Source organism: Papilio polytes, unplaced genomic scaffold (assembly GCF_000836215.1).
Source record: "Papilio polytes unplaced genomic scaffold, Ppol_1.0 DF823901.1, whole genome shotgun sequence".
NCBI classification, from domain to species: domain Eukaryota; kingdom Metazoa; phylum Arthropoda; class Insecta; order Lepidoptera; family Papilionidae; genus Papilio; species Papilio polytes.
The window spans coordinates 1,596,187-1,617,033 of NW_013525303.1; the positions used below are offsets into that span (position 1 = coordinate 1,596,187).

At 33.6% G+C, this 20,847-nt stretch overlaps 1 protein-coding gene across 1 annotated transcript in view; it reads left to right on the forward strand.

The window, feature by feature from the left end:
• The first annotated feature begins 1,542 nt into the window (after positions 1-1,542).
• Positions 1,543-20,847, forward strand: part of LOC106102817 — a 53,083-nt gene continuing 33,778 nt past the window's right edge. The window contains exon 1 of the mRNA XM_013282402.1: positions 1,543-1,785. The gene's annotated coding sequence lies outside the window, so the exon portion shown is untranslated. The remainder of the gene's footprint in view (positions 1,786-20,847) is intronic.

Below are 20,847 nucleotides of genomic sequence, written 5' to 3' on the forward strand. Positions count from 1 at the left end.
ATGAATGATTGTTATAGTATCATTTTGGAAGCAGTATCTTGTATTTAAATATCATATTATTTGTCTCCCATTCATCAAAATAAGTAAACTTATCAGAAATTCTTCAGGTATTTTTAACAAGTAATAAAAAGAGAACACTTTTCTTAGAAGGGTTCTAATTAAAAATGCTAAAAATCTTCACATATATCTTTTTAATTGGAAGAAACTTCAAAATTATTTACATTATAATTAGTTCAGATTAAAATATTTGAAGAACACCAAAAATGTATTTCTCAACAAATGTAATCTATGTTAACATTGCGAAAAACGAACAACTATTTAATTTTTGACAAAATCCACATCGCTATTTGCATGGTTCATAATTCAATTAAATATTTTGTACTTTTCACACTGTACTATTTAAACATTGTTTTTTTACTATAATAAAGATTGTGGTCCGTTTCAAAATAAAGGCCATCAGGAGCTGTAAATAAACAGAAGTGAATTAAATCAGAATTAAAATATTCCGGTGTAATAAAAGTCTTTATTTCTTACCGTTAGCATAAATTGTATTTTTTGTCTGACCTTGTGTATCTTATTAATACACAAGAAGAAAGATGGTATTATTTTCATACGAAATCAGTTTCGCGTTCGACCGCTTCTTTGTATAAAACAACCTTTGAATGAATTTAATCGGACATCGATTTCGCCATCTTCAAGCTGTGAAAAATGTGAAAGGATTGTATATAGAAATTTATTACAACTTGGATGTCTAAGTAATATTAACAACAATCTATGTTAACTTACAGGATCATTTAAGTAAAGCTCTCTGTAACAAGATGGTGAAACACATTCCCTGATGCAGCGAGTTCTCGCTAAACCATTCATATGACTACATGCACTACTTTGCTCGCAAGCTGTTTCAAATTCTCGAAACGTCATTTCCTGAAATAATTATGTTGCATTATGGAACTAACAAAAATAAAGCACACACCATTAAAGCCGCGGACGTACGTTTTTAGGTGTATCTTTATATGGGAATTCTTTAAATGTAAATGTAACAGCAGTTGGTTCACACATAACACTTTTGTGTAATTCAATATAAATGTAAACGATCCATATTAACGATATTCGTAACATGTTTAAGTTAATACAGTATAAGCCTTTTAGCAACTTAGCGCGTTTTCAAAAAATCAATAGTTGCGCGTTGCGTTTGTTGTTCACGTAACTATAGTGTAAACTTCATCTTTGTCTCTTCTTTTAAGTTGATTTAATGCGAAGATCAAGTTGAAATTTTCAGTAAACTAAAAAAAACGTGCAAATCTTAAATAACAAAATATTAAATTACGTTCTGAGTAAGAAAAATGAATGCCGAATGCGGAATGCCCCAACACTTCACATATAGAAATTTATTAAAGCGGCCAATAAGAAAGTAATTACCCAAGTACCCTTATACAGAATTTGCATTTTTTGGTTTACTGCAACTTGTATTTGGCACCTCAGGAATTGTGCAAGCACAAAAAATGCTATAGTTGCTCTGTGTAAAAAGCACATCGGTTGTCTCTGGTATGATGAAAGTGTTACGTATTTGGACAGATCAAGAAAGAGCAAGTTGATATTTGTGTTGTTTGAAATTGAATGTGCCCGAGTGTAAAGATTTGGATATTAATTTTATCAAAAGAGTGATTTTGTTTGTTTTTTTAATTTTTTAAAGTGTTTGTGCCTCTTGTTATATTTTTTTAGATCGATATAAGTTTGGTCCTTTATTCCTATTGGAAAGGAAATTGTCACAATTAATCGAATTTGGTAAGTATTAAATTTTATATTTATTTAATAGTATCGAACAGAAATCCAATGAGGAATGATGTAAAGTTTTTAAACAAATAGCAGAAACACCATTTGATTTCTGCGAATTATATTTTGCTTTCCTTTGTTTCCTATATCGTGCCAATATCTTCATATTTTTAATATAATTCGAGCAATACTCACTTTTTCTATTAATGTTATCGTTACAGAGCCTAAAACGATATTTTTTTTTTCTGTTTACAAGTATGAAATGACTAATATCTTAAACATATGCTGTATCTTGCTAAGTACACACTTACATATCTAAGTTAGATTTTAATGAAATAATTCTTGTCACTCTTTAATCTCTGACTCTATTGTCAACAAATCCTTTTTTTTGCCACAAAGCCTAGTCATGAATATGTAATTCTTGTGATTTAGCACTGGCCCAATTTACAAAGGTGCAGCCATAATCAAGCAAAAGTTTTTGGAAAAAAAGTTGACTATGGTTAAGCAATAAATTGCTTACATGTTTGGCTCTTACTAAACAAATATATAGAAAAAATAGATAACTACATAAACAGTATGTTTCCGTATGCAGTACTTATGGTTTCATTTGCCATAAACTATGTACTATTTTAAACAAACTGAGTTTGTATTGTGGGATCTGTCATCATGTGTAAATTAGCTACCTTTTCATACATTTTCCATTCTTACTTTCTTTATCTACCTTTGTAGCCAGCCTTCTTACAAATAATTAAGGATTTTAAAACTTGAAATATTTTTTACTCCTCAGATCTACTTTTTAAAAGGTAACATTTTGAAATTACTGCAAAGTATCGGCTAAACCAAGAAAACGAAATGCTTGAAATTCATAAAGTGAAAGTATTACATTTATATTTATTGATATATTGCTTGTATGTTTAAAACATTCCATTTCAATATAAAATGTTTTGCTAAAGAATTGAATGTTTTGTAAGCAATGTTAACACTTCACTGTTTTTCACTGACACATAATGACCTGACTCTGGTGCATTCGGTGCAAGTGTACTCAGGAGAATATAACACTAATCTGAAACGAACCTTATGTGTGTAGTAATAGAATATGTTTTCCATTGATATGTTCTTCCTATGTATTATTTGATGTTGCAACTTTGATACTTAGGCTTAGTATTTTAAGAGCTATTTTCGTTTGGTGTTTTTAACGCGGTCGTTTTTCGATGTGGCTAATATATCCAAACAACCTAGAGTTTTTTAGCTGTTTTGCTTATTTATGCTGGAGCTTGTTTTCCTTAATGTTGGTTTTTGTTAGTTTCGAGATACAAATTATGGTGTTTATTGAAACTTATTATAAAAAATCCAATATATGCGAGATACGGTAATGTAGATTGCATCCACTTATTCATGCAAACCCAAGGTTAAACCAGTACTTGGATTATATTTACTTAAACAGCACATATAAGGTGTTTTACATATTTTAAGGTGAAATTTTATGTTTCGTGGCCACCACTATCTGCCAACATTGGCAAAACGTTTTATAAAAATTACAATTAGAGATACATGATGAAATATGTGAAAATGTTAATACATTTCATCCAAACAGTATGAAAAGGATGTTTCGATATCACTTACTTCTAGTTGGAAGTTTGTTAGAGTTAGTAGTCTAAACTGCTGAACAGATGTTGATAAAATTTGGCATAGACATAGAGTATTGTCTGGAAGAACACATAAGCTACTTATGTTTTTTATAATTATACATGGATAGAGTCACGGACGGAAGCTATTTTTCTATAATAGGTTAAAAACAGAATTCTCCATAAAACCTAAGTATCCAATATTAAATCGTTCAAATGTTTTGCATCATTATAGTACAAGTTCCATTAATCATGTGTGTTCTGTATTTGTTGTCATAATATTGAATGTTTGAATAGCTTTTGTTGTTGAATAGACACTAGAGGCTTGGTATGTCACGACCTTATTGCTTACTGATGTGTTTGACGGTTGAGATAGTCGGGGACATTTATTTTCTACCCATTTTGGTGAAATTTTTATAAACTAGAGATCTATTCAACTGTTTTATTTACAAACTCTAGCAAATGTCTATCCACCCATATGAACTTTCGCATTTATAATATAGGTAAGATTGCTTTAGGTAGCTAAAGCAGTGTGGTGATGCATATTTATGATAAAATAATACCACCGGTTTAACCAAACTATATTTAGGTTAATACTAATATTTATGGTAATATGATATTAAGGGCCTGTCCCACAGCTGGCTGATAAAGGCCCAGATAGCTTAAAAACGTCGTTAATATCATAAGGTAACAAAATTCGATATTTCCATCACATATTTTACATGTTGTATTGTTATCAGACAATTTGCAAGAATTTGGTAGGACTGATTCTAAATTTTATAGGTTATATGGGAGTTTTTGTAGTCTCCTTTTACCACATATATGTCTTTTAATCATAATAAATGTAAAACAGCTGACTCAGTGTATTGTATCAATAGAATCGCGTCACTGGCGATATTTCATTCAGTGTATTTAGCGTCGGTGCATCGAGTGCGTGCGTACTTACACGGTGAGTCGATGTGTTTTATTTATGTATCTATGGGCTTCCTTAGTAACTGTTTATGGCTATTGTTTGAATCATACGTAGTGTCAGTCCTACCAAATTGTAAATTGTCTGATAATAATCGAATATGTAAAATATCGGATCCAAATGCAGGAATTTTTCTGATTTTCAATGTTCCGTATACATTTGTTATAGGAACTATTCAGGTAAATAATAAGATACAATTATTGTGAAAAATTGTCGCCTATTTCGTCACGTTCTAGACAAGGAAAGAAGCAATTTTGTGTAGATCGTTACAAGATAACCGTGAATTTCCCCTGTTGAAAAACCTGTACGAAATTAGATATTGTCATCTCTTTTTTTTCAGGGAGTTTGAGAGGGATGGCAATATGTTTTTGTGTGTGTTTCGGCAATAGAAACTTGGTATCAATATTCTGATAAATGTTAACGGTTTAGGACATATGCACTTATCGCACCGGTGTTAATTTTTTTTTTGAAAAATGAACCTTTTGTTTTCGCAACAGAGAATATTTTCGTACAATTCAAGTATAATGTTGCTTTTTGTTGTTTCGTCTTCATGGAATTTACAAGTCATAATTACGTATTTGATAAGAACGATATTGCTTACAATTTTTTTAATTTTTTTTTTCATGTTCAAGTTCGATTTTACTATGTGGAGTTAAGGAATTAATTTTGCTCCCCACACATCAATTTGACACCTATATAATACTAGCTTTTGCTCGCGACTTTACCGCCGTAAAATAAAAAGAAATAGCCTATGTTACTCACAGTTAAATTACCTTTCTAACGGTGAAAGAATTTTTAAAATCTGCCCAGTAGTTTTTGAGTTTTTCATACATACAAAAATACAATTCTTTCCTCTTTATAATAATAGTATTTTGCTATGACAAGCTTTTGATTTAATCGTCAGCGTCAAATGATATTTTATTCAAATGTGTAGGTATACGTTGCACTAGCGCTACAGCAACTGTAGTGGAAACGAGTCTTAAGTGCTTACACTCATATCTATTAATACCCTGCATTATCTAACCTTTTGAAGTATTCCCCTCATAGATGTTACGAGAAAATGCCGTGCGGGGAAGGTCGTTTGAATATAGTGTTATACGCATAAATAGTGTAGCTAATATAGGTCTATTTACCTTGATATTTACATAACTACAATAGATTACTGTTTTATCGAGTTTTTTCATTTAAAAGGAAACAAAAGAAGTTCAAAAATGTATACGAAAGAATCAAGCCAAAACAAATGATAGATCAAAAACGACTAAAATCTGCTGTCTCCCTCTTACATTAAAAGTAGAATAAGGACAGATGATCATTATTTGGTTCAACTTTACAACAACCGTAGTACAACACCATATAGCTCGATTCTGTACTAGTGTGGCCTTTTTTATTGTTTTAAACAAAAAAATAATTGTAACTAGCATAGTTAACTTAAATACGCAGAGCTACACCCGCCAGGATGGCGCGCTATTCCAATACGTCTGATGACATTGACAGCTGTCAGATAGGGACGGGACGTATATGCCGATAATCTAGTGTTGCGCCAATCCTCGAACGCCGTACTGATTTTCTTAACAGTAGGGATGTAGAGATTTATAACAGCTTCGCAATAACGTTAAATAGTTGGACCACGTCCAAACTATCGGCTTATTACACAGTTCTTATTGAAATGTACAAGCCCTAATTTCTAAATTCGACGACCGAATTTTAAATTGTATGTTTTATTTCTAACCAACTTTTGTGACCTCGTTTGCGTTGAAAGTGAAATATAAATTGTTAGTAGCCTATTTGTTCTAGGTACTTCTAGATAGTGTTCTATATTTACACCAAATTTCATTTATATCCTTGCTATAATTCTGGGGTACCTTCTAACAAATGTCCAAAATTTTTGCATTTATAATACTGCCGCTATTTTTCTCTTTTTCTTCTTGTCTTTCACACTTAAGTGTATTTAGCCACAACTGCCGCTTACTTATTCAAAGTTTGTAAGTCAATTATAGTCGGTTTCTGAGGTTCGTTTAACCATTCGTTAATCTTTTTGATTCTATAACTTGTGAAATGTCTTTCGAGAATTACTTCGTTGAAAAATATTCAGTCTAACAATAATGAATCAATAGGCGATGTCAAAATAAATGAAAACTTCAGAAACCAAGCATTAGAGCTCATAATATAGTATTTACGTAAAAACGACCTTCATTGCAGCATTTGACATCATATACCTCATTTAAAATGACATTTCCGAGGAAGTAATTAGGAATGTTTTGCGCGTAATGTAAAAAGTCATTAACTAAATCGTCCTCCTTGCCTTGACCTACGTTTTTAATAGATTAAAGTACGCAGTTATGTTCTAAAAGAAAAATCACGTATTGTTAATATAGGTTAGACTACTTTTCGTCCGCGACTCCGTCCGCGTGGAATTAAAAAAATCTAAACTGAGTAGCCTATGTGTTCTTCCGGACTATCCTCTACGTCTATGCCAAATTTTATCGAAATCCGTTCTGCCGTTTAGGCTACAGACTCTAACATCCATCCATCCATCCATCTAAACTCTTACATTTATAATACTAGTAAGATAAGATTAATCTATACTAATATTATAAAGAGGAAGGATTATTATTCTTGGATTTTTATATTTGTATTGTTAGGAATAAAATTAGTACCGTGCTATAAAATTGGCGCAACTCTAGATTATCGGCATAAACGGCACGTCCCTAGCTGACAGCTGTCAATGTCACTAGAAGTATGGATAGATTGGCGCGTAACTTGAGTCTTGACGAGAAGTATTGCTCTGAGTTAAAAGCGACAGTATCAATTAAATAAGTTGTCTAATAGTATTGATGTAACTCAAAAACTACTGGACCGATTAAAAAAATCATTTACCATTAAAAAGCTATGTTATCAGTGTAACATAGGCTGTATTTTTAAATTTCACGTTCTGGAAGTCGCGGGCAACAGCTAGTCATTATTATATAGCGTTATGTAACATTGTAAGAAAATAGCCCGAAATTATTAATCTTTTTAACGCCGCACCAACCAATAAAAAACTAGGTTTATTGATATCTTTACTAAGGGATTGCTTAATATCGCCCTCTGAGTGTAATATACTTTATGACGCATAACAACGTGTATTCCCTACATGTGACGTAATTATATGACATATTATGACGATGGTATTGGAACGCGTCGACGTTAACAGATTTGGCTAGATTATCTATACCGGTTTAGATTCTAGATCACGGCTGTCATTAGTGTCATGCTTATTTATGTATCAAGGTAAGTCATCTTGATAAATCTATTAGTACCAGCGACTTTATCCGCGGAATTAGACAGTAGCTTAAGGGCGCGCGCACACCTTTGAGTAGTGAATTTAGATTTGACGGCTGATAGAGAATTAAGACTCTTCCCTAAATATAGGGAAGAGATCTAAATCTACATGCTGTGCCAACTCTATGTAGGGAAAATGGTAGGTTAATGGGTGTCGCCTGTGAGGTAAGGGGTTGTCAATAATTCTTCAAATAAGAGAATATCAATGGTACCTTCCTCTATAGCAACAGTCTAGAGCATATATGGGCAACAACCGGCCCGCAGACCGCATCCGGCCCTCCGTAAGATATGATCCGGCCTGCGAGACATTATGAAAAGAAACCCAATGAAAAAAAATTACATTAGGTGCTTATACTCAGGGAGTGACAGTGAGGTGGCAAACATCAAATCCTTTGATGTTGCGGACGTATTTGCACGCTAAAGTTAGGCCCTCAACATATCAAAGGTTGCCCATGGTCTATATCATTGCCTGGCGACGCCCATGTAGGTTGATAAATATGTTTTATTACGTATACCGGTATGAAATCAGACGTGTGTACAGTCAGCTCCATAAATAAGTACACATTTATAAACCATCGGAAACTTGTAACAACTTGTAATTTGTTCTCGTAAAACAACCTTACCATCTTTCGACTGCATCGTCACTTCCTTCAGGTGGTATCGTGGTCAAGCGCTAGCTTATCAAATATAAAAAAAATATGTATCGGTTCATATGGTATGTACTTCGAATACTTGCTTACGTATATCAAAAGATGCATAAGTATATTAAATGTGTGAGTCAACAATGAGAAATTTAGATATAATTGTGGTAATTATTACGTAACATGTAGATAATAATTTACCATCGATCAGTGTTATTTTCGAATCAATGACGTCATCCTGATATCTCTATCATATCAAGTTTTTTTATTCAACAGCTTCTGTTCCATTAGATAGGAACGTGCGATGAACATTTTGCTCAGCGTAAATATTGTTATACACAGTTTTAAGAAATGATTACGATGTGTGTTTAACCGTAGTACTCTACCACCGTGGCATTTAATACGTGTACCTTTTATTATCTTTAACTAGCTTTCGCCCGCGACTCCGTCCGCGTGGAATTTAAAAAAAAACAAAAGTGAAAAGCCTATGTGTTCTTCCAGACTTTCCTCTACATCTATACCAAATTTCATCGAAATTCGTTCAGCCGTTTAGACTACAAACTCTAACAAACATCCATACATCCATCCATTCATCCATTTAAACTTTTGCATTTTTAATATTAGCAGGATTAGTAAGACTAGTAAGAAGTGAAATATTAAGATAGACACACTAATAGTAAATTCAAGTGCGGCAGTGGAAGTCTACGGTGATGCTTATTTGTTTATAACGATTAAAAGTACTGTTGTAAATTGTCGTCAAGGCAAGTTTGAGTGCTGTACAACTGCATCGTTCTGTAAATAAAAACGTAAAGTTTTATGAACTTGTTTAATTAAACTGCTTCATGGATGTTGATGGAATTTGTTTTTTTTTTGTTTTTATATTCAAACGTGGCAAACGAAAAAGCATCCACCTGAATCCGCCAGAATGGCGAAGCGACAGCTGCGCATAGACATTCGCAATAGCGGATGTGTTGACTTTCCTTCATTGACGAAGGAGGAGACGCATATAAAGAGGATATTTCCCATTCCTTTTCGTCTCCCGCATCGTCTAATCAACATTCCATTCCCATCCTATTCGTATAAGAAAAAGGGTGGGAAGGAAAAGGGACCAAAGTTGGGCCAGGGACTAAACGCGGAATTTCTTCCACTTCACGCCTGTCTTCAGTGTTGTCGTGGTACTACACCGGACGAGCGAAGATTTTAAAGCGGGCTTTACCACTGTTAAAGGTATAGATGTAGACGATAGTATGAAATACAAAGGCTTACTTTTATTTTTATTACTTTCATACGAACGGAGTCGCGGGCGCAAGCTATTAAATAAACTACTTATTATTTATGGGACACATAACCACATTGACGTCCATGATATCAACCAGGATAACTTAGGTACCGGTAAAATTGTTTAATTGTTGACCGTGACCACTGCTGATTAATATCATGGAAGACAATGGGATTTTATGTAAAAACTTAGTTGGAACCTGTGGTCTAACTATATATTTGTAATAATGTTAAATTTGTTCTAGTGCCAGTATTTAGGCTGTAAAATTTTACGGTACGATGTAGTATTGTAGTGATGTCTTTGTTATCATATCGAGTTAAAAAAATTAAAAAATAACATGTAATGTATTTCTAGAATTATCAACTATCTAAAGTTTTGAATTCCTTAATTGTAATTGTAAACTATGCAAGAATATCTTACATTATGTGTTACACGGAAGAGCGGGACTTCCTAACACAAGTGCCTATTGGTTACTTAAAAGGAAGTCCCTAAAACTGATTGATTTGTAACTTACTTGATTTAATAATAAAAATTATTTTATTTTTTATTATATTTTTATTTTTAAACAATGATTTGTAGATGAGAAATTTTATCTTATTAAGCGGAACTTATTATCTACATAGAACCAAAGTCTGTTAACCAGAAAGTTTTAGACGATTTTATTGTTTTGTGGTAAAGTCCAGTCCATGTTATGCGACGAAATGATGGGGACATAAACCAGAAAGTGTTGAGATTGAATGTGGATGGCTACAAAGGAAGAGGAAGACCGAAGAAAGTATGGATGGATTGTGTGAAAGAAGATATGCTTAAGAAAGGAGTGAATTCAGATATGACGGCTGATAGAGATGTATGGAAGAGCAGCACATACTGTGCCGACCCTCCATAAGGGATAAGGGCAAGTGGATGATGTGGTAAAGTCCAGACCATCTCTAAGCTATTTAGGGTATTTTACAATATCGAGTATCGATGAATATTTATCGATAAGTCTGATATCATTGATGTTTCACCGATCAACCCTATTTTAGTAAACAGTTGAACGTAATTGATATTACAACTGCGTATGTTAGGAACCTGTCCTACACGTGTATGTTTAGTGGGGAGCCCTACACGTGTTGCGCCTCTTGTACAAATGTCACCGAACGATTGTCAATTCCGTCCAATTTATAATTGGTAAAATGTAGACAATCTGCGTAAATTGTATATGGAACTAATTCATTCACGAAATTATATTATGACTTTTTACCGATACGTTTAATTTTATCGTATCGAATGCTGAATCTTTACAATATTGAAATTTTTCCGTGGCTTAAATGATTACGTCTTTTAGCCTAGGCAAATTATGAATGGGCGATTATCACGATCGGGCGGTAACACACATGGCCCATTCTTCTCGGAAGTAATGCTTGTTTTGTTGGAGTTGTTTATATTTCGATACGCTATGAATTAAAATGTTGGGTTTTTTATGTTTGTTTTGATAATCTCATTGCTTTTTACTCGTGTATTTAAGAAGTGTGATTTATTATCAATTTTACGTTAAACATATTTTTGCAATTTTCCAGTTTTTTATGTGGTACGGAGGGCTGGCAATATTATACATCGCGGTTGCAAATAAATACCAAATAACAAGCTGTAAAAAAGTTACATAAAATTACGATAAAAATGTTAAAAATAATAGTTTTATCAGTGAGATGTTTCCAGAACCTGATAATTCAGTGTTTTGATATTGTTACATTACACATTTCTATTAGTTATACTTATTAGCCTAGCAACATTGTGTTTTTATTATTTCTTTATACATTTTGAGATCCGAGAGATGGATGGATTGTGTAAAAGGTGACATGATCAAAAAGGGAGTGATGGCTGAGATGACGTATGATAGAATTATGTGGAAGACAAAAACCTGTTGCGCCGACCCTACGGGAGTAGGATAAGGAGATGATGATGATTTTGAGATCCGAAGAAAAATATCGACAAAGTATTAGGCAAGTTTTTAATATAATTCAGATTGTTATTTAAATTCTTGTATTTCCTAGGTACATAAATTGGTAACCTTGAAAATTTCCGTTTCCTCTTCATAAATAATTCGTGTGCGAACCGGTCTATGGTATTGATTATCTAGTATGGATTTATTTTTAAGTTTGTTATGGTATTAATTTCCGTCGAATAAAAACAAAGCTAGCAAGGCAGTTGTCGATATGAGTGTAGAGAGCGCTAGTAATTTTGTTTTATCCCAAAGGAAATGTTTATAATTTTTTTAATGAAGATCTGACGTTTTTGAGAACTTTGCGTGTGTTTTTAAGCATTGCAGTATTTCGAAGTTTTTTCTATTTTTAACCTTTTCGTTTCTCTACGGAGGAAGCTCTAACGACGCCCAAAAATATTGCTGTATCATTTTGACTTTAAGGGCCAGTTACACCACTGGTTGGTAGAGGCTCAGATAGCTTAAAAATGACGTCACTGTTAGATAAGGGAACAAATGCGATATTTCTATCATAGATTAAACACGTTGAATTGTTATCAGACAATTTACAATTTGGTGGGACAGGCCCTTAATCTCTATTCTTTGTAAAAGCCTCGTATAGTATTATATTATGTGCTTGAAACGGTTTTAAAACCACTGTCGTCTCTCTTTTACTCTATTAAATAAATAAAGATAGAGATATGTTTCTGTCGTTCATTTTGGTGGTGTTTTATGAGTTTTAAATCTTAATCCAGTTTATGCAAATGTAAATGAAATTCAAATTAGTTTTATTTCGTACTCTTCGATATGTAAATTACTACCTTTGTACAGTGAAAATGTCATTGTCGTTCAAGGTTGAGTTAGTTAAAGATAATTGTTGAAATAAAGGACGTATAAAATTTAAAAAATCGTATAAAAATTTTTCTTTAACATTACCAGATACTAGCTTTCGCTCGCGACTCTGTCCCTATGGAATTAAAAAACAAAAGCGAGTAGCCTATGCGTTCTTCGACATCCGTTCAGAAATTTAGGCTACTCTAGCAAATCTAAACTTTCTCATTTACAATAGTAAGATTATTTTTCTATGGGTTAATAACTGCTTATGTTCGTATATTTGTATAGATTTTCTTCTATAATTCTACGAAATTACATAATAATACCTCCCGGCAATGCCACCTCATTCTATACGTGTCCCTGTTTTGTCCTGCCAGTGTCAAAAGTCAACGGTCTATAAATAAAAGAACAAAGGATTGCCACTCGTGAATAACTAATATCGTTTTGATAATGCTTTGCGCGCGTTCGCGCAATGGCGCGCAGTCCACTCCGCGCTGCTCCCGCGCTGTCACGTTGTCACAGATTATGTTATTTACATTTTTAATTTTACGAACACTAGCCAAAGATTATAAATTCGCTGTTTTTTTTTTTAATAATTCGTAGCAATTTTTAATTGTGCTATAGTTTAATGTTAAGTACATTTTTTTATATGTGATGTGATAAGTGGTTGACCGCTGGCCGGTATTTTGTGTTTGTGAGAAAATTGGCGTGTTTTTACTTGGCATGAATTCGAGAGAATACAAAATTTGTATTGATACGAAAATGCCTTGGAGTGAGTATTGTTGTTTAATGTATTTATATCTTATAGTTCATAATGTTGACGATCTTTTAAATATTTGCGATGAAAAAACTTTTACGATTTTTAAAATATCTGGAAGTTAATACTTCAATACAATTAAATAATACAAACTAATGTTTGAAAAATCAAATATAAATGGAAAATTTCTCAAACAAATATTTTAGTGTGATATTGAACTTATAAAATTCTTTCAATAATCATAAAATGACTATTTGAAAGTTTATGCCTAGTAGTTATTTTGTTTTCATTTTTTTTTTATTAGCAGACCTTTGTTCATTTACAAAAGTATCTTGTACCAATAAAGCTCGAGGCTTGTGCTAGTTTGTTTCGAATGGCGGGATTCGAACCCTTGACCGGTAGGCTATAGGCACATTTTAGAAGCGTTTGAAAAATAGTTTACGTTTAGTTTTTGGACAGGGCCTACGTTTAATAGGAAGCTTAGTAAAGCTCTACCGGCTTCTGATATGGCAGATAGCCAAGTCAATTTAGTCTGAACCACTTTCTCTGGGCTAATTATTAGTGTTCTTATATTCGTATTTGTGATATTTTGCGCGGTTTATTTAATGCGAGTATTTCGTCCCATGCGTTACAAGAGTAACATATGTAAGATTAGCTGTTGCCTGCGACTTTCTTCGCGTGAAATAAAAAAGAAATATCGATTTTTCGAATGCGGATTTCGACTAGTAATCATTCGTATAGTTTTCCTAAAGTGTCAAGGGTTTATTGTTTTTTTAATATCATTTGTTAATGATTTTTTTCTCGTTCTATGTGAATAGTGTTACGCCAAGAGCTGTTAAAATTATTGTCACAGTCAATATTTGCTTGATAAATATCGAGTCGCAGTCGGTACGGCCAGTCATTGCCCCCCGGTGTACAGTCGGGGCAACAGGCGGTGTCCCACATTAAAAGCTATAATCGTTTGTATGTTTTGAAACAAGAGGCGGCACAAAAAAAAAAATATAACGCAGCATATACATTTATTTGTATGAAAAAAGTAGGTTAGAGATACACAGCTGTTTCTTTTTATTATTATCCCTTAGTTTGCACCATTCGATGCTTTCTGATTAGTTGTTTGTAGGAAGAGGCTGTACAGTCGCGGAAATCCGCAGTGTTTCATTTTAGGAACCGCCTTGTTTCTTGCAACAAGACAAACGCTGCTTCTTGCTACAAATACGAGCTAGGCTCTTTCAAAAAGTGAGCCTACGATTTCCTAAAAGGCCGGCAACACATCTGTAGTTCCTCTGGTCTGGTCTATTTAGATTAAGAGTGCAAACGAAGCGATAATAATAAAAAGAAACAAGCCATGTATCACTAAATGATTGTTTTCAGACAGACACATTTAAAAGCTGCGATGTAGTTTTTGACTGTTGCTTTTAAGGTGGAACACTACCCGTTTGCCTGACTGTACCTAGTTTTATACCTAAAGTCATATCAGTTCACACACGTCTTTTACACCAGAATAGATATAGAACAGTGGTTTTATTGCAACAATAAAAGATTGACCATGTGTTTAATTTTCATTGACTAATAAAAAAATCTCTTTGAAAAAAAAAACAATTTGTTGCTTGTGTTTCGACAATAGGAACCGGAAAATGTAATTGTGTTTTAAACATATTTGACACTAGCTGTTGCCCGCGACTTCGTTCTCGCCATATTAAGATAAAAAGTAGCTTATTACATGCCCGTCTATGTCAACTATTCTTCAGTGAAAGTCCGGTCTAAACCGGCCCAGCCGTTTGGGAGATTACCCGGAACAAACGCGGCTTGCGGACAAACAGAACAAAATATTTTTAAATGCGATTTTCGTTACCAGCAACGCCAATCTACCATCTTCCCGAAATCTGGAATTCTTTTGAAGTTACAGACACTCCAATTTTATTACTATAAATAGAATTAGTAGGATTAGATAATTTGAGATAAGTCATTTGAGTTTGCTTGATATCTCTAGAGATACGAAAGAAAAAATACAAAGGTCTTTGGACTTGGTTAATATGCAAATGAGTGTCATACATTATCATCAGCTGTCATATCTCATTTCATTCGTTTCTTAAATCTTTCATACAATCCATACATACATTCTTTTTTTTTTTTCTACTGCCTTTGTGGCCAAATTGTATCCAATTGCATTATTATTTACTAACACGCCAAGCTTTTGCTACTCAATCTATCCTAATATGTTTTTTAAAGCGTAAACAAACACTTTGTTAGTACTGTCTTTCTTTTTTAGATACCTAGGATATATGTTTTCACGCTATTAAATTTAAGGAGTAAATAATGTGAAAAAAAACGTCATGCGAGAAAGGAACAACAACTACAAGCTAATAGCAACAAATAAGCAAGGTTGCCACGGTAATTGTTATCCAATGTCAAAGGCCTTCGCTGTCATTTGACATTTGCTATTTTAAATTTCACAAATGTAAATCTTACCATTAATTAATGTTACCATTAATTAATGCGAAAGTTTAGATGGATGGATGTTTGCTAGAGTTTGTAGCCTAAACTGCTGAACGGATCCCGATGAAATTTGGCACAGATGTAGAGGATAGGCTGGAAGAACACATAGGTTATTCATTTTGTTTTTTTTTTAAAGACCACGCGGAGGGAGTAGCGAGCTAAAGCTAGTAATAGAATAAAATTTTTATAATTCCATGGGGATGAAGTCGCACGGGAAATGCTCGTCTTTCATACAATCCATACCTTTCTTCCTTTTACTACTACCTTTGTAGCTATCTCCCATTCAACCTTATTGCTTTCTTGTTTATGTGCATAATTGGTCTATAACATGCTAAGCTTTCGCCTCTCTGTACAATATATATTATGCACGTTTTTTATTAATTACATACAATATACCGACTAATCTTCCTACTGTTGCACGTGACTCAGTGAGCGAAAGTTATTTCTGTTCTATTTCCGTGCGGCCATAGCATCGCTGTCTATTTCTATGTAGTCAGCAGTTTGTTTAATTCTTTTCAATTTTATTCCTAGACTAACTTTAGCCCGCTACTCCGTTGACGTGGAATTAAAAAATACAAAAGTAAGCCTATGTGTTCTTTTAAACTATCCTCTACTTCTATGCCGAATATCATCGAAATCCGTTAAGCAGTTTAGGCTACAAACTCTAACAAACATCCATCTAAACTTTCGTATTTATATTATTAGTAAGATTTTAGTTAGAGGCTTAAGAAACTACAATAATTGCCTTGATTTACTATTATTAACAAAATCTTGTTAACAAGAATTATTTTATTATGGGTTAAACTATATTTTTGTATTGCCGTTGGTTTCCATTGTTAAACAACTTGAATATAAACAATTTTCCATGACAAATACGATACGACTTGAGTTTTTTTTAAACATAAGGTAGCGAGCATGCTGCCACTAAAATCCGCCAAATTGGCGAAGCGACCGCTGCCCATAGACATTTGCTTGCCATTAATCGACGGAGATGGAGATTCACATAAAGAAGATATTTCCCCTTCCTATGCGTCTCCTGCGCCGTCAAATCCATGTTCCTTATAAGACGTTTTTTATAAGAAAAAGGATGGGAAGGAAAAGGAACTTAATTTCGACTTTGAAAAATCAGGATATTTACGGTATTGGAAATCAAAATGTTTGAAATGTTATTAATATTTCTACTTACTTTTTATAAGCGTTGTATGTCACGCAATATGTTACGTTACATAATACTTTACACGTCACATAACATATAGATTTATCACACACGTGTAGTACAGACTTGGCAAATTTTCCACATAACCAAGTTCAGGTACATTCGCATGCAAAAGAATGTTTTGGCTCCGTATAGTTTATCTATATTAATATAATAAAGCAACAACACACTACTTTGTGGCGTAGGATGTCAGCAATCTCACTATATTTTTTTGAATAATTATTTCTTTATAAAAGCCCTACACTTCCGACACGCTACAGGCTATATATTTTCACGTTATTGAACTTAGTGTGTAAATAATTTGAAAAAACTTTCATGTGGGAAAGATACCATAAACTGCAAGCTGCAAGGAAGCAAGGTTATTATGGTAACGGTAATTTAGACATTTGCAATTGGGAATTTGATAAATTATAATACAATTTATAATTTCATGAGAATGAAGACGCACGGGAACAGCTAGTCTGAAATATTTGGCATTGAAAGTGAAAAGCGAGATACTGCATTCTAGAAGTGTTTTGTTTTATAACCTTTGCTTGTTAGTGTACATTGTGTACCTGTGTAACAATATATCTGTCCCATTCGTTCTCTATAAAATAAAATGAGATGACATTGGTCTCTATACATGTAATTCATGGTTATGGACCGTACCAACTTAGATACTAATTCTGCTATGAGCATAGATGCTAAATTATAAATGCGAAAGTTTAGATGTATGGATGTATGTTTGGTAGAGTTTGTAGCCTAAATCGCTAAATGGATTTAGATGAAAATTGGCATAGACGTAAATCAGGGTCTGGAAGAATATTATTACCTTGTTTTTTTTTTTAATTCCATGCGGACGTAGTCGCGGGCGAAAGTCAGTAGGATCATATCTTTTCGTTATTATACTGTTATAATTTAGCGCCATTTAGATAGAGGGAAAACATTGTTTGGGTTGTAACTTTTATGAGTTCCTCGAAAGACGACAGTTTTGAAGCGTGGGATGGTTTTAAAAATAGCACTTCAATAAACTCTTCCTCTTTGAATATGTTTTAAAATTGTGTGTAGTCAGAGTCAAGAACTGATACTAGATATATCGATTTTCGTAGTTCTAGTTAAAATTGTAAAATAGTCGTAAAGTTTTTAACTTTCAAATTTTCTTACTATTTATGCGAATACAATATAGGGAACGATTTGTATTGTTTGTAATCAATAAACTCAAAAACTGCTGAACTAATTTCAATAGTTCTTTTGCCATTAGAAAACTACACTATGACTGAGTGACAGACTATATTTAGGGCCTGTCCCACCAAATTGTAAATTGTCTGATAACAATCCAATGTGCAGAAAATGTATAGATCGGATTTTGTTCCCTTATCCGACAGTGACGTCTTTTTTTAAAGCTATCTGAGCCTTTATCTGAAAGTGGTGGGACAGGCCCGAATTGTTTATTATAATGACGAAAGTGCTTCACTTGATACGAGTGAGTAACGTTATTAAGTGCCTAAATACGCAATTAACTTGAAGTTTATTCGCTATTATACTATACTCTACATCTATTTCAATTTTAATCGAGATCCGTTCAACAGCTTAGGTTACAAAGTAACAAACATCCATCCATAATTTCGTATTTTTTAATTTTTTCATTAGTGATATTACCTCGAAATGCTTGAGGCTATGTTGGTTTTTAAGTACTTAAATAATAGTTAACTTTGGCAGTTCTTAATGCGTACCGCTTTCTATTTCTTCAATGAGATATAATTGAAAATGTTATTGGAACGATTTCTCATATCGATATATGAACATTGTAATGTAACAGATTGCCTAATTAATCACTGTAATCAATTGTGTGGATTGCACGTCTGTTTGGAAATCTACGTTGGCTTGTATTACCGTTATATTTTTATAGCTTTTTGTCTGGTTATTGGTATAGTTTTGTTTACTAATGTTTTTTGTACTTTATGAGCTTGCTACTAAACTATCGCACAACTGTTTGGTCTCGTTTTGATTCCTATGAGCTTATGTTCAGGTGCGCACACTACTCAATTATTAGTTGTGCAACTAAACAGTTGAATTGGCTGCGAAACAATCGACAATCGCACAATTCTGCGATAGTTTCTCAAAGTTGCCCGCTCTATTTGAACGTTTTTGGTATTTACTTATGTTTTATTGTTTTAACATTTAAAAAATTTCAGTTTTCAATTAAGTTTAAGTAATTATGATCTCTTTGCTAGTATTGCAGCGTCCCCGTATTAAAATATGTTTCTGTATTTAATCGTGGCTTGTATTTTAGATGATTTGCATAATGCTTTCTCAGTATTTTTAAAGAGAGTGACAGAGATGGTTGAATGTTTACGAATACAAGTTGAGACCGATCGAGCTGGTTTTTGGATAACAGGGGAGGGGATTATAATGTCAATGAAGATTCAGCTCAGGTTTGAGGATATCACGATACAATGACAGAGGAAAAGCGACCGAGGCGACCGGTTTTTGTTTATATAGACAACTTTTGTAGATAAATCCTAATGCCTTTGTAATAAGGTTCAAATTTGTATAACTAAGTAAATGATGCCTGATTGGTGGACAAACTAGACGCAGGTGTAAATTTGCAAACAATAATGAATAACTTATTTGGCCAAAAATACTTTCGAAACAAGTTTAAGTGTGTGCATTTTTCTATGTAATCTACTGGTAATGTACTAATCATTTGTACAGTATAGTGCGAAAAACTTATCTGGTCCGGTGATAATGACGCTATTATAGCGGTTATTTTTGTTAGAAAATATCTAATAAAAAAATAGATACAAAGACGTGGCAACAGTGGTACAGTTAGATAATTATCTTGTGGCACTTTTGAGATTGATAAGGGAAATGTAATGTTATTATTTAGCTGTAGTGCTGCTGTTCCATGTTCTAATCAAGCATTCTGTTCATCGTGAATCATCATCTTGTCACACTCCCGTGAAGTCGGCGCACCAGGTTGTGGTCATCTCAGTCGTCGTTGATCTCATAACCTTTCATGTAATCCATCCTTCTTTCTGTCCTTCTATACTCTGTGATATAACAGTAAGAACCTGTCCCACCCAATTTTAAATTGTCTGATAACAATCCAACGTGTAAGATGTGTGATGGAAATATCAGATTCTGTTCCCTTATCTGACAGTGATTAAGCTATCTGAGTCTGTATCAGCCAGTGGTGGGACAGGCCCTAACTTTCCTATCTATATTAGTATTATAAAGAGGATAGATTTGTATTTTTGGATTTTTGTATGTATTGAAATAATTGAAAAACTACTGGACCGATTTCAAAAATTCTTGCACCATAAAAAAGCTGAGGAACATAGGCTATATTTTCTTTGATTCCACGCGTTGTTGCGGACGAAGTTGCGAGCAACAGATAGTATGAAATAAGATCATACTAAGCTTAGTAAAACGCCGATTTAAATTTTTTCCTCAAGCTACCATATATGCTAACATTACGGACATACACAGACCTGTTCTTGTTTATCAAGCCATACGAGTCTGGAGTATAACTTGCGAAGCCCTTATAAGAATGGATACTAAAAGAGAGATAGCTCAGACTAATTAAGAGCGCGCGTACACCTGAAACTAAACTATCGCACAACTGTTTAATCGCGCTTTGATTCATATGAGCGTTATGGAGGTGAGCATACTACTCAATTGGTTGTGCAACTAAACAGTTGAGGCTGCGAAACAATCGACAATCGCACAACAGTTGTGTCATTGTTTGGACAATGGTGTGCGCCCGCTCTTATAGTGATTAACCATGTTTAAATCTACATGTTCTGTTGATTCGTTTATAATTGTCTTTTATAGTAATCCTCATTTGTTGAAATATTTTTTCTCTATGAAACTATGTAATAACTTTTATTAATGCACTTCTGTAGTTTTAGCGTGCGTTCGCACGGGCAGACTTTGTACGCCGCGGTAAAGTTCAAGGTCAGCAGACTTTTTACGCCCACGAGATAGGTGTTC